A 26,139-nucleotide genomic window follows, 5' to 3' on the forward strand; every position below is an offset into this window, starting at 1 on the left:
CGTATCCCAAAAAGATTCCTTCATTTTCTCTAGAATCAAATTTCACAAGATTGCCTTCATCTCTTTTGATATAATATTTACTTCCAAAAATCTTCAAATACTTCATAGTATTAGGTCTACCATTCTACAACTCATATGGTGTTTTGGTATGGACTACTCTGATCTACACCCTATTAAGAAGATACATGACAATATGAATTAGTTCTTTCCAATACACATTAGCCAAATTAGCATCTTTTAACAAATTCCTAGCCATCTCAATAACAATTCTATTTTTTCTTTCCACAACACCATTCTATTGAGGTCCTTAGAGCATAAAAATGCCTTCTAATCCCTTGAATTTCACAAAAATTATCACTCCCATGAAGTAAATTCTCCTCCTCTATCTGATCTTAAGCACTTAATCTTAGAATTTACTTGATTCTCAACCATGGATTTGAAAACATTAAATCTATCAAAAGCCTTGGATTTATCCTTTAAAAATGTAACTCAAATCATTCTAAAGAAGTCATTAATGAGTAACATGAAATACATTTCTCCATTTAAACCTCTTGTCCGTGTAGGTCCATATAAGTGTGTATGAATTAGCTCCAAAGGTTTCATAGTAGAATATTCCTTATTCTTGAATCTTCTCTTTGTTTGATTTCCCAATTAACATTCTTTTCACATAGTATCAATAGGCTTCACAAGTCTAGGTAAATCTCTAATTGGTTCAGATCTACAAATCTTGATCATGTTATCAAAATGGGCATGCCCCATTCTTTTGTGTTATAACCAACATTCATTACTCTACATTATAAAACACTTACTCTCATATATATCCTTGATATAATATACATTTCCACTTTTTCTAACTCCTTCTACAACTCTATTACTAGTATTCTCCTTTTTGATCACACATCTAGTGCTACTAAACAAAACTTCATACCCTTTTTGACACATTTAACTAACACTTAACAAACTATGTCTTAATCCTTCAACATAATAAACATCACTATTCTTATGCTTACCATCAATAGAAAGAATTCCAATGCCTCTAATAGCTACACCATCTTCTCCAATAAACTTCGCTGATCCTCCATCATACTTCTTCTCCAATAAACATCTCAAATCTATAATCCATGTGCTTGGTTCTATCTTAGCATATAATGCAGCCTTAACTAATTTATCTTCTTCTAGTTTGTCTAAATCATTCTCCTTATCTTCAATTGCTAGAAATAGGGGTACTTCATTCAAATCATCATCAACTTCATATTCTGATGTATGCTCCTTAATAGAACATAAGCCCATCTTCTCTCTTCTATTCAAATTGCATCTCTTAAACTTGTTCTTCTTCTCATCAACATCTGGTCTCTTATAGTCTTCTTTGTAAGTGTAACTAGAAATATAATGTCCAATTGTACCACAAGAAAAAAAATTTAGAGGTAGCTTACCTTTGTATTTTCTAGCGCCTCACTAAAATCTTCTCACAAAATTTGCTTTAGATTCACCTGGATCTCCACTGCATTCTAGTTCATCAAGTATTGAAATATTAAAAGATGCTTCTCTTTTTTCTCTCTTCTCTTGCTCCATTTCTAAAATCTCATAGGATACTAAGGTACCAATAAGTTGATAAATATTAATTTTACTCGAATCATTGCTCTCTTGTATAGCACATCTCTATAGCTTGTAGGAATTAGGCAAAGTCAACAAGATTTTATGAACAACATCACATTATTCCAAATGTCTACCGATAGCTCTAATGAAATCAACAATATCAATCACTCTATGAAAGTAGTTCTCAAAACTTTCATCTTCTAGCATTCTCAAGTAATTATACTTAATACTTTAAATTTATCAGCCTAGTTTGGATTGTCTCTGGATCTCCTTCATATGCCAAACACAAGTTTTTCTTCCTCCAATCCTTTTACTCTTCCAAATAATGAATCACTTATACAAATAAGGATTATCTCTCTAGACTTAGAATTATCCTCCTTGAACACTATCTCATCTATAGTTTGAGTACCATGTTGTGGGGGTGTGTATCTAGTCTGAATGATTTCCTAAATTCTATTTTGTAATGTCTCCAAATACAACTCCATTCTCTCCTTCCAGTACAAAAAAATTGTACCATCAAAGATAGGAACTTTTTAATGCATGTCTTGCACCATATCAAATCTACCTCAAGAGGTTAAGCTTACTCAAGAGGAACCTTGCTTTGATACAAATTTTTGAACCTAAGGTAGGATTGAGAGGGGGGGTGAATCAATCCAAAATAAAAATTAAATGCAACACATAAACAATTGAACTTCAACACACATCCAACACATCAACACCAATATTTATACATGGAAAACCCAAACAGGGAAAAACCATGGTGAGCACCTACCCATAAAATATATTCACTATGTATATTAAATTATAAATAAAAAAGCTAACTGCTCATGGGACAAGATAGAAAAGAGGACTTGCAAAACTTGAAGCTAACTACACTCAGGGAAAGATACAAAAATGATATGAAAAGAAGGATCTCCTGATCATGAAGCTATCCTTGAACTCTGCATCAACCAACCAACATCAACACACACAACTCTAATCTCAACTGCCAAGACTCAGTCTCAGTCTCAACACAACTTTCTTATTTTTTGAACATAACTCTTCTTCTTCTCTTTACCAAACCTCACAAAGTATCCTCAATTCTATATTCATCACACTTTCCTTCTTCTTCTTCTACTCATCTCAATAATGCACATCCTTATATATAAGATAAATTGAATTAAATCTTAAACGAAGTCACCCTGAATCAAGATACACTTTAGAACAAAAAATACACACATTGATCCACTCCAGGTGAAAGAGGGGACAAGAAAACATCTTCCAAAGATCAATTCACTAATTTTCAATTACGAAAACATAGCCAACAACATATCCACACACTATGAATCCATATAATAAATTAACGGTCAACAACATTCTCTCAAATGAAAATAACTTAAATTCGGATCTCCACATGCAACAATGAGACCCATAACATATCAAAAACACTTCCACAAATTATATCCAGACCTAAGGATAGGTCAAACATAGAAACTCACAACAAGCAACAATCAATGCCACAACACTCAGAGAACAAGAAGATGTTTCTGAACCATAGAACCATCATATCCATGATATCAAAACTATATCCAATGAAGATAAGAACAACACTCAACACCAGAAACAGATTCAAGAAACCAATAGATAAACCACGAGATCAACAATACAACAAGATAACTTTGCACCACAAACATTCTGAACCATAGACATTTTAGACCAATCCAAAACAAGTTTAAAATCAATTACACCTGTGTAGTAACACACCAACTCATACTTCCAACAAATTCCTCTAATGAAATTAGATTGAAGTAGTTAACTTGAAGATATGAATTCCCCTTACACCTATTTTGATGATTTAGATATCCACCAAGAGATTTATTATGAGGAAAACCCCTAGTTATCCATTACTAATGAACCTCAATGTCCCATTGTGGAATGACTCTATGTCCTTGCCTTTAAAGAAAGACAAGTTAAATATTCTCTTTGTGAGGATATGACCAACCACTTTAATATCATGAGGAAAAGAATAAAGGGAATGAAGAATAGTTTAACTAAAATGATAATATTTATATCTATATTAATAAAAAGATATGTTGTGACCTAATAAATATTGTAGGTTGAGTGCAAGGAGAACACTACCTCCAACTCATCATGGAAAAATATGGTCTCTTCAAGTTTATCTCAAAGGGAGGGGGTAAATACTTGTGATCTTTAAGGACTTTGTGTTTTTATCTATTTCCTATTTTGTATCTATTATTTTTACCTTGTTGCTCTTGTTTTGTTAAACTATGAATAAAGCTATTTCATACACATTATATTAAAAGTGTCATGCCCAAACTTTTGGGCAAAAACCCAAACAACAAATTTTTTTTTGAAACACTTAATTATATGCAACCTATGCTTAATTAGATGTGACAACTTAACAGGTTGTTCCAAGCGGAATCTTAAATTATAATAAAACGTTTTTCTAATGTGAGCGATGAATAAAATAAATTTATCTAGAAGCCTTAGGTTTCTATAAAACTCCTAGACGACAAAGTTAGGATATTCCTAACATAACAATTACGATAACTCCTATAATCAAACAAAACAAAATGATTTTATAAGGACAATAATAAATTCACATCGAATGTCCCTTTTATTACAGTTGCAAATTATAATGCTTAATTAGATCGACTTCTACTAAATAGGCATTAATATAATTACTTGATTCAATAATAATTATTTATCTTCTAACAAGTTTCTTCCATCCCTGTTAATACATCCTTCCTTTATAACTTGATTAAATCTTGCGTCTATAAATTAATTATTAATATGATTTTAACATAATAATATTAATTAATCGAGCAATTGAAAATTGAAGTGTCAAATGTTAAAATGTTAATTGCTTTATTTAGTATAAGATTTCGTCTAGGCTAAATGAGTTCGCAAGATCAAGGTCTTGGACTTATTTTCGAATATATATAATTCCACCATGATATCCTCTTCCAAATAAACATTTAATTATCAATATTAAATTATTCCATTTAATTAAAAATACCATGGAAATTTCTAAAAAAAATATCTATACAACTTAAATCATGTTGTAATATGTTAACCCTCCAAACATTAATATAAATCTTTAATATTTAAGATATATGTTGCCTCTAGGTTTAAATTAAATCATTAAACTTGATGAAATTTCCACCCATAACCTTTCAATAAAATTTACTCTAAAAGAGTATGTTACTACTCTATAATTAAACAATTCCCAAATTTACTAATTAATCATATTCAATGATAGACATTAAAAAGAATGAACACCTTAAAACTAAAATTTAATCATCACTATTTAAACTTCTCCTTAGTAAGCTCTTCAAATATATTTACCCAAGTATAACAAAATTCATTACATTTTCCATTAAAACCAAACTAATCTATTAAACTAAATAATAACTTAAATGAATATTTCCACTTCAAATCTTAGAGGGATATTTCCCCTCCTCTTTTCTCATTATTTTAAGAATTATATCTCCTTTTTTTTCAAACCCTAACTAAAGTTGTTTTCTTTCACTTAACCCTCATCTCATTCCTTTCATTTTAACCTAATATTCCTCCTTAAATGTTTTCATGCTAACCCTAACCCGAAATTGCTAATATTCCTCCTTAAATGTTTTCATGCTAACCCTAACCCGAAATTGGGTTAGGGTTATATATATATATATATATATATATATATATATATATATATATATATATATATATATATATATATATATATATATATATATAATACCTAAACCCATCTTTTGTTTTCTTAGTTTTCTATGTTGTGTTGTGTGTGATTTGTTGTAGGGACAAAAGAAGGAGGCGGCAGCCAAGGAGTTCGACGGTGGCCATGGAGGGAAGTGCAAAGGAGGGTGAAGAAATGGTGCATCAGGCGGGGATGCTCCCAGACACCATTGTGTATGCACGTAGTGGCGGCGGTGCTGCCCACAGTGGCGACTGGGTGCCGCCCACTGTGTGTACACACAGTGGTAGCCGCAAGTCATCCACTGTGTCTACACACAGTGGCGGCACCCCCCCGTGTCGTCCACTATGTGTAAACACAGTTGTTCGGCCCATGAGTCATCCACTGTGTTAACACACAGTGGTTTGGCCCCCTATGCCTCCCCGAATTTTTTTTGCTTAAATTTTCTTTTATAAAATTTCTTTTCCTTTATTAAAATAAAACATTATATATATATATATGTGTGTGTGTGTGTGTGTGTGTGTGTGTGTGTGTACATATGAACATGTACATATATATAGAGAGAGAGAGAGAGAGGTATATCCATTCTATATATATATATAGGGATTATAATGACCGATATAAATAAGAAAATAACCCAGCAACTTAAATAGCTAGATATTTCTCCCCCTTGTTTTTTTGTATTACTCTTTTTTATATATATATGAGTACATAAAAATACATGGCATTTAAATTTAACCCTATTTTTTTTTAAAACTATTTGGATGTCAAGATTTCTCTTTCATTACTAAATCCATATTTTTTGAAACTTTAGGGCAGAATATTACATCTACAGATTTTAAATGAATGTATTTCTCTCTCTATCTTAAGAATCATATAGCTAATTTTTAGAGCTAGTTAAATTCATCTAGATTTATTTTCTGAGCAGCATTTAAAAAGCCTAGAAATACTTTAAAATATTTAAAATGCAAACTATTATTCTTGCAATCCAAATAACTAGAACTGAATGTTATTTCTAGCTTACAATACTTAGATTTTCTTTGAAATAAATTTTACATATCTATCTATATTTCCTTAAGTATTTAAGAGGGGAAAATAACAGATTCAATATAAATGACAGCAGCATTTACATAGTCTCGTTAGGCTATTTCCCCTAGTTAATTAAGCTCAAAGAGATAGAATGTATTTCTTTAAATTTTCATAAATGAAAGTACTAGATTTTACTCATATTATAGAAACTTAACCCCAAAAGACATATATATTTTTGCAATAACAACTTAACCAGGAATACTTTTCTTTTAAGAATATTTAGAATACAATATAGTCAACATTACAAATGGGTGAGATACCCAACTAGTCTCTCATTTCTATTAAATGAGGACTTTAAATAAACTGAATACATTTTTTTATTTTTTTAAATAATTACAACATATAGTTTTTCTTTTACATTGCTGCAACTAAAATATACTATCCCATTCCCTAATATTTTTTGCAAATCAAGTAAAACCCAACAACTCCTAGATGTCTCTTTCTTTTCTTTTCCAAGCAACCTACATAAAATCATATAGTTATGACCATGGAGAGCTCACCTCCCAGCCTAGGCTTACTAGAAGCCACCCCCGAGCTTGGAGAACCAAACCCTAGATAGGTTACACTCAAATAAACACAACAAGCAAGGGAAAAAAACACAACAACACTTTCCCAACCAAGGCTACACTTCATCACAAAATATGATGTTTTTACAAGGGTGGAAGTGGACCAAATACCCCGAGGAGACTGCAAGAATGGTAGATCACAAAGCCACCTCATGGAAAACAAAAATATATCATAAGTACATTAACCTCACGTCCTTATGCCCCCCAAGGCATTCATGCCATACTTTCTCTCCTTATGACCCCCAAATGCATAAACAAGGCTATGCAGCAAGGGTCACATATACAACCCTTGAGATCACTCTCATAATGAGAGCCTCTCACTTGAAGGCTATCAAACTCCTTCCACCCACAAGACCATCCTACTCTCCCAAGAGTAGAAGGCCTTGGTTACTCTCAAATCATAGAAAATTGCATAAAAGAAATAAAAGATAGGTCACATAATAATTTTCACAAAGGAAAGTACAAGAAAGCAACTTTTACATACAAACAATCTTTCCAACATAAACATGCAACATAAAAAGGGAGAAGATGAACCAACCTTCAATCTGCCCAAAGGTTTGCTAGAACTAGTTTGAGGATGAGCATCCCAATTTCACAATCCTTTCTTCTACACTTAGCCAAATTTCTGTCCTAAAACTATTCTTTTCAAAATTTGTCAGATCTCCAAAAATGGAGAGTGGATGCTTACCCACTAAGTCCCTCATCCTTGCCTAAAAGGGCCTCAGTGGGAGTTCTCACAGGTTACTAAAACTAAAAAAATAAAAAGTAAGAGAGACTGGGGAAAAGAGTCTCACATCAAAAAGGAAGGTTATCTAACCTAGATGGAACCTTCTAAATTGAATTTTCGCTCACCTTAGGAAACCCACTTTTTGAGGTGACTAAACAGTCACATGGGAGTAGTCACATGCCTAAAAATACTCCTAACCCATAGGTATATCTTATGGGCCTTAGGAAAAACCTTTAAACTACCCCTAGGAGTCCATTTGACCCCTTAGAAACCCATCTGAAGTTAACCTTCGGGTCAAACCTGAGTTCACCACTCCAAAGACTCTCTGCCCAAGGAAAATTTGGGACCACATTCAAATATTTGAAAGGGCTTTGGTTAAAACAACTCTCTCCAAGAGACAAGTCAAAATCAGTGACACTAATCAACACATGTGTCAAGTGACACAATAAAATATATTACAAAATTACACATGTAAATTGTCTCTTGTTGGATTTAAATAAATCAATAAATAAAATTTAACACACATGAATCATTTACTATTACAAATAAAATATGACACATACAGGGTGTTGTCTCTCCAAATAGACAACCCTTGGTTTTATGAATGTACATAGGTCTAGGTTTGGTTCTCCATAATGTTTCCATGGTCACATGGATAATTTTCCTGGGCATCTCAATTACACATTAGTAATTCCAAATAACTTCATATAATATTAAACACGTGAATAAGAATACACATCGAACACTCTGCATACAATTGACATTGAACAAATCAATATATCTTATATCCAAATAAATCCACATAAGTAATTATCCTAATCCTCATAATTTTGATCCATAAATAAGCTATGCATCTTATTTCTATCATCATAATAAAGTCCTGCAAATCCAATAATGACATACATCATCTCAAAGTTATCCTATTCTAGAATCATATAAAGTTATGTATCCATAACACATCAAAATGTACACTGCAAGGTGAAATGATTCTGTAACCTGGTTCAATTACTTTTCTCACCAATCTATCCATCTAACATAGCCCATCCTATTGAATTATAGCATTTATTAGTAAGGTCAACCATGGTCAACTGAGTTAACCAGAGCTTGATCGGGGAGGGGCTCTACAAAAAGGATATTGAACTCAATAGATTAAACCTCAATTCTATTAAGAAGATGGTTGAATATTGATTGGATTATATTCATTTTGATTTAGTTGAAAATGCAATTGAAAGGATGTAATTGGAATGCTAGATCTAAGAAAAATAATGGGAAATTAACATAAAGTAGTATGAATAATGAGCTATGGATGTGGTATGTAGACATAGAGCTAGATCTAAGAAGAAGGGACAAAGAGGAACCTACGCCTAAAAATTTGGCCCAATATTATGGGACCAGATGCTTGGGGCAACCCAGTCTTGTGGTTGTCAGATGCCAGTGAATATGAAAATTTTGGAATCAAAATGTTGCTAATAATTTGTTCCCAAAAGTTTGTCTAAAATTCATGTGCTCGAGAATCTTGAGGTAACTTGGTCTTCTACTATTTGCCTCTACAAAAGTCTTATCTAATTGTCATCATCTCCTTTGCCAGAATATTTTGTCTATAGATTCTAAATCTATCGCTTGCACATAGAAAGAAAGGAAGATGTGTTGTTGATACAGGTTTGCCAAGGTCAAACCTTGGGTTTGGAATTAATCCTTAAATTTAATTGAAATTGTAAATATAAATGTTGAAGTAAATGCTGAGTGATATACCTAAAACTTGTTAGAATTGATGAAGGTTGATGATGCAATGCTCTTTGAGTGTAATCACAAGTATTGATTTAATTAAATGATGAAACACAAATGGCTCAAACACAAATACATGTTTGCATGAATATTGATGCAATTTACTGCTCCATGATGTTGAAAATGCTAAAAGGATGTTGTGGAATGAAATGTTGTCATGAATGCTCAAATGATGGATAAAAATGATTGATTCTGGATTACGAAAATGAATAAAAAGAATGCTTTTATATAGGGTTCTTGAGGTAATTTACCAATTAGCATAGCCTCCAATGGTCATATTGAGACACTAATATTTGAAATCATCGGGATGGGGAAGTGCACTAACATATTCAAAATAGGTCATGTTATTGGAGAAATAAGATGCTTCAAGTGCCCTTGTATTGGACCCAGATTCCCTAGGTACCCCTATCTATCAAAATTAGGGCTAACAAGTTGGATATGAGAGTGCACAACATAAAGCATAGGTTTAATTCTTTACGTAGAAAGATGACATCAGCTTTGAGGTAAAAAAGTAAAAAATGGACCTAGGAGACAGCTGAGATGGGAAATTCTAAAGAAGGGGAACAAAAATTAGTGTAAACTATACAATGTTACAATTTAAGATGCTACTTTTAGCCCCTAATTTAGATGGAGTATGAGCCTATGTGCATACTCATAGTAAAGTAGAAAAATGAGAAATAGAGAGATATGAAATTCTTGGAGCAAGATTAAAAAGAGACAAGACATCACTAGATTTGAAGGAACAAGCCCCCAAGCCTAGGAACTTCACTTATACAATCATATGCAAGGACACATGAAACACAAAAAAATAAATAAAAAAGGTCAAAGAAAAATTCACATGAAAGACACAAAAATACACAAAAAAGGGGTTAGTACTAGAAACAAAGGCTCCAAGTCAACTAGTTGAATAGATCTCGATAGTTAAAATGTCTCAACCACTACTATCATTCTCAAAATTTTATTATATGAGCACAAGTATTCACATTGAAAGAGAAAGAACATACATCAAGTGAATAACCATGATCCAACATCTAGCAAGGTATGTTATGCTTATGGGTTCATGCAGAAGAGAAAAAGGAAACATGGATTCCATAGGCTAGCAAGTTGTGTTATGCTAGATGATCCATGGAAGAAAGTAGTAGGGGACATGGATTTCATAGGCTAACAACTTGTGTTATGCTAGGTGGTCCATGGAAGTACAAATTCCCACAAGACAACAAATTTTGTTATGTTGTGTGATAGAAAGGAAGAGTTGAAGTATTAAGATGTGTCATACTAGCTCCACTCATCCTACAAAATGGTGCAAAGGATAATAAAAAACAATTATCTATAAGGAAATCCACAACATATATTTGAAAATTATAACCAATCAAAGCATCATATGCAAGGAAATCCATCACTTGAATTTTAAAATGATAACCAAGGAAAGCATTGTATGCAAGGAAATTTGAAACTTGAATTTGAAAAGGATAACCAAGAAAAGTATTGTATGCAAGAAAATTTGCAACTTTATTTTGAAAAGGATAACTAAGAAAACTATTTCATGCATGGAAATATACAACTTGAATTTGAAGAGGATTTAATCAAGAAAAGAATTGTATAAAAGGAAATATGCAACTTGAATTTGAACATTAGCTATAAGGAGGACGTGATGTATGCCCCCTACCCCTTAAGATGTCAATATATCTCTATGTCAATGTATTAAGGTAGAAAGAGAGAGAATAATAAACACCTTCACCAAAAACATGATATCATTTAACAAATAATATACATATCTCTGAGCCAAAGAGGCATATCTCTTATGAGCAAGGAAAAGATAGTTGTAAAAGAGATACCTTGCAGAAAGTGTAAAGGGATCCTTTTAAGGGATACATGGAGAAAAATAACCTTATCTAAAGATATCTAACTCAAAAATAGAGGAGATATTTAATAAGGATATCATCTTTGAAAAGGGAAGAAGATAGATAATACATGCATTCCCCATTGTTAAGAAAAAGGTAGATTCTTACTAGAAGATTGCACGCATATTTACTAAGGAGAGATCGCTCATAAGAGACATACCATGTTAAATAAATAATAGGTCCTAACCAACGGACTTACATGTACTCACATGGAGGACTATTATGTGCAAGAAAGGACCTCAAATTTATGAAAGATACAACTGTTGGCAATATAGCATTATAACAGACAATGAAAGATTGTTGGCATTTCATAAGGATATTGACAAGGTTGTTGATGATTATGGATATAACTGATTAAGGATGTTTACTATCTTGATATTATTATTTTGTCACTACTATCAAGAAATTGATTTTCTAATTCAGTATGATGTTGCCATATCTTAAGAAGTATGATTTGACGAATATAAAGTTGTCGGTAAAAGATACAGGAAAGAATATGACGAATAAGGGGATGAATAAGGTATTCAATGGGGAACTATTACCGAGTCAGACAATGATGAGATCATGATGTTTAGATTGTTCTAACCTTATACATATGTTGTAAAATGTGAAGGTTAATACTATACTATGTTATCAAGCAAAGAACCTAGTCGGTAAACCCTAAGGTTATCGCTATCGGTTAATGAAGGCGGAATGTCTACCGAGTGAAGTTTAGTATTTACCGAGTTGTTATTGAGTTGTAACCGAGCTATAACAGAATGCATTAAATGGTTAAATACATTATTTAATGAAGGAAGCTGATGAGCTGGAACTGATTGAATGATTGGTATGTCGTTAATATAGTTTGTTAATGGATCTATGGCAAAGGAAAGTCGGCATGAAGATCTACAACGCAGATTGAACCGCAATACCTTGGCACAAGTTCCAAGAAATATATGCAAGTTCCTAGGTGGGTAAAACATTTTCAGATCGAAAGATGCATTGAACCTAGACAAGATCAAAGATCTGATGGCTATGATTGATCATGGGAAATGTGATCAAGGAGATTAAGTGGTTAGCTATTGTTTATAAATAGGAAACTATTGATAAACAATGTATGTGGGCAAGTGTATGCATAGGGATGCTACATAGTGATTACCGAGCATAGAAGCTTGAAGACCTGTTTGAATAATAGAGTATAGAAGCCCAGTCGATGGACAAGATTAGTTCTATGTCTAGATTGTATTGAACAAATAAGAATCTATTTTAGCATTTTAGATGTGAAGTTGCAGATAGATTTTATTACTGTTATTTTGTGAAAGTGATAGAAAATCTCTTAACCAAGTGGACTTAATAGTCTTATTTGTAAAACCCTCTAGCAAGGTGACATTCTGATTGAGTGTTTGAAATCCTTTAACAAGGTCAATTCTAACAAGGTGAAGATCCTAATAGATCTGAGGGAAATCCCTTAACCAGGTCACATCTAGCAATGTGTTTGTAATCTTTAACAGGATTTGCTTTTAATTGAGCATACTCTAGAAGAGTATATTTATTAGTGGGTCCGAAATCCCATGATGGTTTTTCCCTATTTGGGTTTCCACGTTAAATCTAGTGTTATGAGGTTTATGATGTTTATATGCTTTTAAGTTTGCATGTTTAACAATTATTGTTATATTACTGAAGTAGATGTTATCGAGGTTGAATATGATGTTTTTATGGAAGATTAAGTTTGTATGATTCCCCCCCCCTCTCATCTTGTTGGCTATTGGATCTATACTTAGATTAAGTATCAGAACTATCAATTGGTATCAGAGCTTTGGACTTTGGAAGAAAAGTTTAAAGACACTTGAGTTAAAGATCCAAAGATGTATAAGAGGGATGCACCAAAGCTGAACAACTCAAGTTTCTCTACATGACAGAAAAGGATGAAGCTACATCTATCAAGAGTTGGAGAATATATTGTATACTATCTGGAGAATGATTTTGTTACATCGAGCACCTATCCATTGACTATAGAAGAGATAAAGGCAAAGCAAGAACATATTCAAGCAATGATTGAAATAACATCTACATTGACCGATTCAAAGTTTAATGATCTAGAAGGATGCAAAGGCAATGTGGGATAAGCTCATATAAGTATATGGAGGAGATGAACATGTTCAAAGAGAAAAAGTAGATAGTCTAAGAGGACAACTTGAATCTATGAGGATGAATGAAGGTGAGAACATAACTCAGTACAGTACAAAACTAAAGGAGATTGTAAATCAAATCAAAGGAGCACGAGGAACTATTGAAGAAAAGGATATAACAAGTAAGTTGTTGAGAACTATTCTACCGACTTATGCAATCTAAGTCTCCGCAATCAATGAATTGAGGTTTGTACCTAATATGCCAGTTTCTTTAGATGCTACTATTGGTAAGCTACATGCATTTGAGTTAAGTAACTTTGATAACAGTGGATCTTCAGTAAATAAAATTGAATCTGCATTTAGTTCTTTTCATCTTGATGAATCTAATGATTACAATGAAAGAAAGTATAAGTACTCTGAAGGAGATCACAGTGGAGCAAGTGAAATATTTCGTAAGCACATGGAGGCAGTACACAAACTGTATGAGGAAATCAGAAAGCAAGAAGAGTTTAAAGCACTTTTAGCCAAAAGGTTACCGAGAGGCAAAGGTAAGTATAAAGGAAATCTACCTTTGAAATGTTTCAATTGTGATAAGATAGGACATATGGCTTCTACCTGTCCTGACAAAGATTCTACTAAAAAGAGAGATTACCAAGATGACAGACAGAAAGATAATCATTACAGAGGACATCGAGACTTCAGAAGAAGAGATAGAAAGACATGTTTAATAGCTGATGAAGAATCTAATGATGATAAATCAGATGAATATGATACAAAGGAAGTAGTTTATGTGGCTATCAAAGATAGATCAAATGAAGAAAGGTATGAAGAAAAATCCCTAATATCTCACATAAACACTAATGATTGTTGGATCATAGATAGTGGATGCTCACATCATATGACTAGAGATAAACACAAGTTTGTTATATTAGAAGATTATGATGGAGGCCATGTCAGATTTGGTAATGATGCACCATGTCTGGTGAAAGGTAAAGGATCTATAACACTTCTTGACAATGCTAAATGTAATGATGTTTATTGGGTTGAGGGTTTGAAATACAATTTGGTGAGTGTAGCACAGCTAAACAACACAGGTTACCGAATAGAATTTCAGAAAGGAATTGTCAAAGTTCATGACAAGAATGGAAAGTTAGCTGCTACTGGGACATAAACAAAAGGTAACACATTTCACCTTGACTCAACTCGTAACAAGTGTTTACATGCAAAGATAGATAATACCTGGTTATGGCATAAAAGGTTTTGTCATGTAAATTTTGATAATCTGATCAAAATAAGCAAGAAGCACCGAGTAAGAGGTCTACCGAGTCTTGAAAAACCTAAGAATGCTATGTGCCAAGGATGTCAGATGGGTAAGATGACAAGATCAAGCTTTACAAGTAAGTCTTACACTTCTAAGGGAATTTTAGATCTAGTGCATACTAATCTTTGTGGTCTTATGAAAGTTCAAAGTTATTATGGTGATAAATATTTCGTATTATTTGTGGATGATTATTCAAGGATGATGTCAGTAATGTTTTTAAAAGAAAAATCATAAGCTTTTCAAATGTTTAAATGGTACAAGGCAAGAGTTGAAAATGAAACAAGAAGACAACTAAAATGTCTTAGATCAGATAGAGGAGGAGAGTTCACATCTGATGAATTCAACTTATTTTGCAATGATCATGGTATTAAAAGACAAGTCTCTGCACTGAGAACTCCATAGCAGAATGGAATAGCTGAGAGAAGAAATAGATCTATTGTGGATTGTGCTAGAACACTGATGATTGAAAAGGAGCTACCACAAACATTTTGGAGAGAAGCAATAAGCACAGCAGTTTACACCTTGAACCGAGTACAATTGAAGAAAGGTACTTTGAAGACACCATATGAAATCTGGTATGATAAGAAACCTAATGTAAGTTATTTTAAAATATTTGGAAGTAGATGCTATGTTCACAAAGATGATAGAAATGACAAGTTTGATCAGAAAAGTGAAGAAGGAATATTTCTAGGTTATTCTTCTAGAAGCAAAGCATTTAAATGTCTGATCAAATCATCTAACAAAATAGTAGAAAGTGCAAATGTGAAAATTGATGAATTTGCAGAAAGAAATGATGAAGGAAATTCCAAGGAACTAGAAGACTATGATGAATTTGTCTACGTTCAACTGAGAAGTCTTACCGAGAAGACTGTTGAAGAAAATGAAGAGAATGTCCAGTTACCAAGTGATGAAGAAGATCATACAGAGCCTACCAAGCCTGTATTAGCCAAGTATGTCAGAAGACATCATGTACCAAGTCAGATTATAGGAGATAAGGATGATCCAGTGATGACAAGGAACAAACTGAGACAGAACACATGTTTGATATCTAAATTTGAACCAAGAATAGAGAAAGAGGCATTTAACAGTGAAGATTGGATAAATGCTATGATAGAAGAGATTGATCAAATCAAGAAGAATGACACATGGACACTAATCCCAAGACCAAAGGATAAAAATGTAATCGGTACAAAGTGGATTTTCAGAAACAAGCTAAATGAAAAAGGAGAGGTCATTCGAAACAAACCAAGACTAGTTTGCAAAGGTTATGCTCAAGAAGAAGTAATTGATTATGGTGAGACTTTTGCACCTGTTGCTAGACTTGGAGGAGTGAGAACATTGTTGGCATATGCTACTTTCAAAAATTTCAAGGTATATCAAATGGATGTCAAATCTGCATTTCTGAATGGAATATTAGAAGAAGAAGCTTTTATTGAACAACCTGAAGGATTTCTTGAAGACAATAATAAAGATCAAGTATGTAAATTGAACAAAGCTTTATATGGTTTGAAACAAGCACCTAGAGCATGGTATGAAAGATTGCACTCTTATTTGATCAAGATTGGTTTTATAGGGACAAGTGAGAACAATAATATATACATGAAGAATGATGAAAATGGAATACTGATCTCAGCCATATTAGTTGATGATATTATATTTTGTGGTAATGACTCTTTATGCAAGAACTTTGGAAATGAAATGAGCAAAGAATTTGAGATGTCATTAATTGGTGAGATAAAGTATTTTATAGATTTATAGATACTGCAAATGAAAAATGAGATTTTCATTACTCAATCCAAGTACATAAAGGAAATCTTGAAGAAATTTGGAATGGAGGATTCAAAACTAGTAAGTACTCCTATGACTACCAACTGTAAATTATCAAAGAATGATGAATCTGCATCTGTTGATGAGACACTTTACCGATCCATGATTGGAAAACTACAATATGTTGTTCATAGCAGACCAGACATAGCACATGCAGTAGGTATAGTTACAAGATTCTTTGCAAATCCTAAGGAAACACACATGACAGCAATCAAAAGAATCTTTCGATACTTGAAAGGTACTGAGGATTATGGCTTAGTATATCAGAAAGGAAATGATTTTGATTTAAAAGTTTATACTAATGCTGATTGGGTAGGCAACATTGATGACAGAAAAAGTACAAGTGGAGGAGCTTTCTTTTTAGGAGAAAGACTGGTGAGTTGGCTTAGCAAGAAACAAGGATGTGTTTCATAGTCAACAACAGAAGCTGAATACGTTGTTGCAGCATTGAATTGTACCAACATTGCATGGATCAAACAATTGTTGGAAGGTATAAATGAGAAATTTACCGAGCCAGTAACTATATTCTGTGACAATACTAGTGTCATTAATATTTCAAAGAATCTTGTTATGCACTCTAAGACAAAGCACATCTCTATCAAATATCATTATCTTAGAGAAGAAGCTCAAGAGAAGAAAGTGGTGTTGGAGTATGTTAGCACAAAGGAACAAATAGCTAATATCTTCACCAAGCCACTACCAAGGACACTTTTGAATATCTTAGAAGTAAGTTAGGGGTCCTACCTTTATCTTCTACTCACTGACCGAGTTCGGTGAAAGCATCAATCTGATGACTCTATCAAATATCTTTTGGGAGTTGATGCTAATTTATACACTTTAGGATGTTTTCTAAAGGTGTACAGGAATTATTCCAAGAAATAATATAGGGAACAGGAATTGAAGACAAAATGCTCTGACTGAGACTGAATTGATACAACAGCAGGAAATAACTTCATACAGATAGAAATTATGTTTTAGTTCTTTACTTTTTGGCATTATTGTCAAAGGGGGAGAAGACTAATATTGGGGGAGAAGACTAAAAGAAAATAGGAGAAGTCTAATGTATGGGGGAGCAAGTCTGATGACAACAAGAGAGCATTTTGGTATTTCAAAGTCACAACAATCCAAATCTTTTAAGGTCAAATCAATTGGTTTTGCCATCAATGCCAAAGGGGGAGATTGTTGGCAATATAGCATTATAACAGACAATGAAAGATTGTTGGCATTTCATAAGGATATTGAGAAGGTTGTTGATGATTATGGATATAACTGATTAAGGATGTTTACTGTCTTGATATTATTATTTTGTCATTGATGTCAAGAAATTGATTTTCTAATTTAGTATGATGTTACCATATCTTAAGAAGTATGATATGAAGAATATAAAGTTGTTGGTAAAAGACACAGGAAAGAATATGATGAATAAGGGGATGAATAAGGTATTCAATGGGCAACTATTACCGAGTCAGACAATGATGAGATCATGATGTTTAGATTGTTTTAACATCATACACATGTTGTAAAATGTAAAGGTTAATACTATACTATGTTATCAAGCAAAGAACCTAGTCGGTAAACCCTAAGGTTAGTGCTATCGGTTAATGAAGGCAGAATGTCTATCGAGTGAAGTTTAGTATTTACCGAGTTGTTATTGAGTTGTAACCAAGCTATATCAGAATGCATTAAATGGTAACATACGTTATTTAATGAAGGAAGCTGATGAGCTGGAACTGATTGAATGATTGGTATGTCATTAATATAGTTTGTTAATGAATCTATGGCAAAGGAAAGTCGACATGAAGATCTACAATGCAGATTGAACCGTAATACCCTGGCACAAGTTCCAAGAAATATATGCAAGTTCTTAGGTGGAGTAAAACATTTTCAGATCGAAAGATGCATTGAACCTGGACAAGATCAAAGATCTGATGGCTATGATTGATCATGGGAAATGTGATCAAGGAGATTAAGCAGTTAGCTATTGTTTATAAATAGGAAACTGTTGATAAACAATGTATGCAGGCAAGTGTATGCACATGGATGCTACATAGTGATTACTGAGCACAGAAGCTTGAAGACTTGTTTGAATAATAGAGTATAGAAGCCCAGCAGATGGACAAGATTAGTTCTATGTCTAGATTGTATTGAACAAATAAGAATCTACTTTAGCATTTTAAATGTGAAGTTGCAAATAGATTTTATTACTGTTATTTTGTGAAAGTGACAGAAAATCTCTTAACTGAGTGGACTTAACAGTCTTATTTGTAAAACCCTCTAGCAAGGTGACATTTTGATTGAGTGTTTGAAATCCTTTAACAAGGTCACTTCTAACAAGGTGAAGATCCTAACAGATCTAAGGGAAATCCCTTAACCGGGTCACATCTAGCGATGTGTTTGTAATCTTTAACAGGATTTTCTTTTAACCAGGCATACTCTAGAAGAGTATATTTCTTAGTGGGTCCAAAATCCCACGATGGTTTTTCCCTATTTGGCTTTTCACGTTAAATCTAGTGTTATGAGGTTTATGATGTTTATATGCTTTTAAGTTTGCATGTTTAAGAGTTATTGTTATATTACTGAAGTAGATGTTACCGAGGTTGAATCTGATGTTTTTATGGAAGATTAAGTTTGTATGATTCACCCCCCCCTCTCATCTTGTTGGCTATTGGATCTATACTTATATTAAGTATCAGAACTATCAACAACTCAACAAGGGAATAGGCTATTGGAAACTTGAGTTGTGATCTTGTGTTGTCGTTGATGCCAACTTGTCTTAAGCTGTCATAGATGATTAAGTAAGGATGATATAGTGGAAATTCCATGCAGGAAAGACCATTTTTGTCCTCTAGTACTCTTGAATTATCTGGTATAGATGCTGATGCATTTCTAGAAGGATAGTAGAGTGAAAGTCTCTATATGTAGGAAACAATATTTAAGCAATAAAGAGTTTTAAATGTCTTAGTGGAAGAATATCTTGCATTCCTCTGGCTTGTGAAGACTATGTGCAATGTTTTTGAATACAATGTTTATGTTCTATGTGTATTACTCTATCAAGTTTACTGATTCTCTAAGGCCCGGTTAGCTGAGCTGATTATTGTTGTTTCTAATAATAAGGTTGTTTATCAAAAATAGTTTGGAAAAATCTTGATGGGTTCTAAATAAGTAAATTCAAGTGTTGCAATGTGGAGTACATGTTCATATGGGTTGTGTAGTATTGAAATTCAGATGATGGGTTGATTGGCATATGAAGTTATGATGGTATTTGTTTTGTGTTGTTAGCTAGTCTAGTTTCTGACTATCTATGACATTATATTCTACTTGCATCATATTCTTTTGGTCTGGGTTTTCTTTGGAGGATGTGTATTCCTAATGTTTAGGGTCTCACCATGGTGTGTGTAGATCCCCATTGAGTTTCATACATTGGAGAATGCTTTGTATGCCAATTGGGTAGTGTGCTTCATTTTTTATCTACATGTTTCATTTGATGCCAACCTTGGAAGATGTGCTAGTGAGTGTGGTTTGTTGGAACTATTTGGAAATATTGTATTACAATTTTTTTGGATCCTCTCTATCTCTTGGGGTGGACTGCATTTTATATTCTAGGTCTAGGTGGCCAAATTTATGTAATAATGTATAGTCTATCTATGGATGACATAGTTAAGGATTTTAATGATTAATCTTGTATATAAAGGAGTGGAAATGTATTAGTGAGAGTGTGGAATAGATGTGAATTATTTTTTTGAAATTGTGATAGATCTACGTGTAGATTTGGGATTGGTGACATGCAAAAGACTATTGTGAAGAGCTTTGATGATAATATTCTCAGTGTGAGAAAGTTCAGAGATTGTGTTTTGATAACAAAAGAGTTTGCTATGATATTGATTTCTTGAGACAGTGGTTTAAGAGAAATTTCATGATATGGAGATATTGTTCATTATAATTTATCTATTTGTTCTTTACTAGAGGATAGTGAGTCTTATGGTAGATTTTTGTATCTTGCCTTGAAATAATAAGTCGCAGTCTTGCAATTCACATGTATCTAATATTGTGAGTTTGATTCTCACTATGGTCTTTTTTTATTGTGTTTTCCACATAAATATGGTGTTGATATGTTTTTTGTATTTCATACTTTCATGATTTTTTATTGTTGGGATTATATGTTTGTGATTTAAAGTTTGAAGATTAGATTTTAAGCATTTGAAGGTATAGACCGATTCACCCCCCCCCCCCACCCACCCACTTTTACTCCAATGGCATGGTCAACAATTGGTATTAGAGAAAAATTCCTTATTTTAAAATCCACCACTTGAGGAAGATCTAGGATGGCACAACACTATACATTCAAGGTTCCAAATTTTGATGGCACAAATTATGTCCATTTGAGAGAAAGGATGGAGTATCATTTGGTTGCAATGTTGCCTAAGATCTAGGAAAGCATTAAGAAAGGTTATATGGATATACAAAATGGTCATACATCTTCATATGAAATCAAAGCATATGAGAGTAATGTAAAGGCTACTATTTTAATTGTTACCATCTTGAATGATGCAGTGTATGAAAAAATTATAGGGAATAAGTTAGCTAAAGAAATATGGGGCAAGCTAAATAATATATTTGAATGAGATGAGAAGACAAGGTGAGTGGAGATTATAAATCTAAAGAACAAGTTCAAGAATATGAGAATGTGTAATGATGAAAACATTAAAGGATACATTCATCATGTGAATGAAATAGTAAATTCTCTTAGAAGTGTTAGTGGATTGATAGAAGAAAGAGAAGTTGTACGTTCGAAGATAATGGCAACACTACCCAAAAACTATTAATTGAAGAAGTATGCCATTAAGGAAATTCATGATATGAATAAATACACTGTGAATCAACTTATCCGGTCACTCCCTACCTTAGAGATTACAAAATTAGATGACATGAAGAAAGAAAGGAAGGAAGCAAAATTTAAAGCCACAAGGAAGACTGAAGAAGATCTAGAAGAGAATGAAGACCTGGATGAGATTTTAGCAAACTTCTTAAGAATATTGAGGAGAGAAACCAACAAGTACACACATAAGTTTACCCTAAGATGTTTCAATTGTAGAAGGATATGATATTATGCTTCTATATGTATGTATAAGGAAGATTATGGTGGAAGACCTAATGATGATACCAAAGGAAAAGAAAACTATAGAGGGATTAATAGAGATATCAAAGGAGATGACAAAGAAAAACAAAAGAGGAGTTTCTATTCAATGAAGGCCTATTCATATGAAGAGAAAGAGGGATCAAATAAAGAATAATTTCTCTTGTCTTTAGAACAAAAGAATAATGGATTGTCCATAAATTTAGAAGACAAATCTACTCTACATGCTAAAGTGGAACCAAAGGCTCAGATCATCAACTCTAAATGCTCAAATCACATGATAGGTGATAGAGACAAGTTTATGAACCTTGACAAATATGATGGTGGATTAGTTAAGTTTGAAGGAGAGGAAGTTGCACCAATTTATGGAAAAAGAAGAATCTCTATTGATGGTAAGCATAAAGTTGATGATGTTTATTACGTTGAAGGACTGAAACATAACTTGTTAAGTATAAGTAAAATGTGTAGAAAAGGATATAAGGTCATATTTCATGGGATTAGATGTGAAATTAGAAAGGGAAACTCTGATAGATTGGCTGTAGAAGGTGAAAGAACTAATAATATTATTTACAATGTAAAAGATAATAATGGAGGGAATTGTTTACTAGCACAAGTCTAACATTATGGATGTAGCTATGACTGTGAAACCATGGCTACTCATACTACTGTGATAAAGATGATTATCTCAGAAGATAAAAGTTGGGAAAAGATGTTAGAAGAAAGTAGCATACCAGAACTAGTGCCTAACCTTGTTCACAAGAATCTTATAGAAGACAACCGAGAGCCCAAACAAAAAGAATTTGGTAGAGAAAAGGTCACAAGACAAAATGTTTCCCCCACGATATGGAACAAGGATGGGTCCAAAAAATCTCATACTTAAATTAGATACTCATTATTTGATATTTAATGGAAATGTAATATGCTTGTATATAGAGCTAGTGAATTCAAAAATTAAGTTACATCTCAACTGTTTAATGGCCAATGTTACATTTGTAAACAATTTGGTCATAAGGCTATTAAGTGTAGAAGTATAATGATGGAGAAATACAAATAATAGAAATATTCAAACTTTCAATGGATGTTGCTATACTTGTAACAATTTAGGTCATAGATCTATTGAGTGCAGAATAGCTATCAAAGAAGTGGAAGCATAAGAAGAGATATAAATATTAGAACAAATAGAAGTACATATTGGAAAGATATGGTATGCTACAACTATATCAAATATGGAGATATTTCCAAATTCTATAGAGAAAGAAATGGGAAGAAAGGTTCGGTAAAGAAGATTGATATCAATATAGAAAAGGAGAAGATACAAAATATGTGGGTGAAGGAATCAAAAGTAAAGCCATGAGAAAAATGTGAGGATGGGTACACACCCTCTAGTCATGTTGATTCTTCTTCCACCAACTAGACAATATGCATTTTATCAAGGAGAGAATGAAATGAAAATCTTATGAACCCTCTTGCAATTTGTTGTTGAAGATGGTTTCAACATGATAGTGATTCTTATGTTTACCTGTTTATTTGTGAGGTTTTGGAAGTCTATAAAAAAATTGTTCATAAATATTATTGGAGAAGTCATTTGGACTCCTAAATTGTGCTTGGCTAGAGCTAGTTCAGAAGTCAATGCAGATGTGATAAAGGAATAAATCACTAAAGATAATGTTTCCAAGAAGGCAAAATTTTTGATGAAATAAAGGTATAAGTTATTGTGCATCCCTATTAGGGAAAGTATTATTGTCTCTTGTGATATTTTTTAGTTTATTTATATTTATGAGTAGATCTATTCAATATTATGTTTTGTTGTCAATGATATCAAAGGGAGAGAGATATACAGGTCATGTTTAGTTGGCTTTCTTGTTGTTGTTATACATGTGTTTCCATCAATGATAAGGGAGGATGATGTTGGAAACTTGAGTTTTAATGTTATGTTTCCATTGATGTCAACCTATCTTGTGTTGCCATTGATGTCAACCTATCTTAAGTTGTCACAAATGATGAAGTAAGGATGATATAGTGTAAGTTCCAATATGCAAGAATGTTCATAAGTTCTAATATACAAGAAAGAGTATTTATGGATTCCTATACAATAATCTAGTAAGGATGATGGAGTGGAAGTTTCAATATGAAAGAAATATTATTTATTTGTTCTCATACTATTGAATTATTTGGTACAAATTCTAATTAATTTTCAAAAGGATAATATACTAGAAGTCTCTCTTTCTAGGAAACCATATTTATGCAAGAAAAAGTGTAATGCCCACCAAAATACCCTAGATAAATATACATAGCTACCATGTGAATAGAGATAAAAAAAATTTAACATCATATAATGCAACATTAGAAACTAGAATACTCAAATGCATTTAACCTTCATATAACAATATACACATATTCAACTTAAACATAATCATATGATCACATTACACAAGCGGAACTAAACATCATCACATAACTCATCAATTACATTGCCTAGGGTATCTCAATGCCATTACTTAACTATCGTTTACTCCCAACATCTACCAATGAATTCAACATTAAAAAACAACCACTAATTTAACACATTATAATATAACCAATTACCATGGACACATTCTAACATATTCAAATGCCATAATTCCCTAAGATTAATTTTAAAGAACAAATACAAATGTTCCTAATACTCAGTCTCTTTATCTTGGTATTATCATAAGATCATTCATTCCCATTTAAAGCTATCCAATAACAACTATATAGTCACAACTCCAACATCTTATTTTCATCAACAATCAATATCCAAGGTACATTAATAATTATAACAATAATTACAAATCATATCATAAACTATTACATCCCTTTTCCATTACATACGAATACAGGATCTTATTACATCATGATACATAGTTCTCTTTCTACAAGTATAACTATCTCATAAGTCCTAAAAATACAAATGTCAAATGAATTACATGAAATTTCTACATGAATCCATTTGAAAGCTGAAGAGATAATGTATCCATTTTGATGCAGGAGCATCCCCAGTTCACAACAATCTTGCATCAACCAAAAATATTTCCTTTCTGTTTTGTTTGTATTTTCAGTTTTCCTTTATGTGTGTCTTGGTTTTGTCTCACCTGATCCTGTGGAGTTGGATTATACTTGAAGACTTGATCATATTTATTTCTTCCAAATGACATCTCATTTGGACCACTTTCTGACAAGATATCACTACTAGTTTGCTTGATAGCTTCTTGTTATTAGTTGTTCCTTTGTTATCGGTTGTCTGCAACCTATTTTGATGATCTACCAGAACCCATTCCAAAGCTTGCAGATCCTTTAGTGTTGATCTTGATGTTTCTTGGAATGTGGCAAACCTTCTACATTTCATCCTTTGGATTTTCTAGAGGAATCTCTTGGTAGAGATTGACCTTGTTCATTTTGTGCGTTAGGTCTTGTTCTTCAAGTTTTGATCCTTTTGGGCCAACTAGATCCTTTGGATCAATATATATATTTGTAATCATGCTTTAGAATGCAATCAATAGAAGATCAATTAGAATCAATCAAGGATAGACTATGCCTAGAAGATAGATCTTTCGATTCAAGGTCCCAGTGTGGCCTATTCTACAAGGCTTGTGTGCTAGTATGTTGTAACTCGGTTAGATGTAATCAAATTCCATGCAATAAAATTATCTATTCTGCATTGTCTCCATCATGTCAATGTGTTTCCATTGTGTTTACTCTTCTTGACTGGTTTGGACTAATCTCCTTGAGGTCCCTATCTCCTTTGGATTTTCTAGAGGAATATCTTAATGGAGGCTAACCTTGTTCATTTTGCATGTTAGGTTTTGTTCTTCGGGTTTTGATTCTTTTGGACCAACTAGATCCTTTGGATCAATATATATATTTGTAATCATGCTTTAGAATGCAATCAATTGAAGATCAATTAGAATCAATCAGAGATAGATTATGCCTAGAAGATTGCTCTTTTGATTCAAGGTCCCGGTGTGACCTATTCTACCAGGACTGTGTGTCAGTATGTTGTAACTCGATTGTTATCGGTTATATGTAATCAAATTTCATGCAATAAAATTATATGTTTTGCATTGCCTCCATCATGTCCATGTGTTTATGTTGTCTTTACTCTTGTTGACCAGTTTGGACTGATCACCTTGAGGTCCCTCCTCATTGGTGACTGCTTCAAGTGGTATCAAAGTGAATTTTTGTTTCAGAGGTTGCACATCCTGAATTTTGTTGTAGGGTGGCAGATTGTGGATCCAACCTGCAATTGAAGATGACTAGTATGAATCAATAGCATGAAGAGGAACTAGGAATGGTGGAGTACGTGGGAATGTAGACCCTGTTGTAATGGGTATGTTGCGAGGAATAGCAATCCAGTT

The sequence above is a fragment of the Cryptomeria japonica genome, chromosome 4 (genome assembly GCF_030272615.1).
Source record: "Cryptomeria japonica chromosome 4, Sugi_1.0, whole genome shotgun sequence".
Lineage (NCBI taxonomy): Eukaryota > Viridiplantae > Streptophyta > Pinopsida > Cupressales > Cupressaceae > Cryptomeria > Cryptomeria japonica.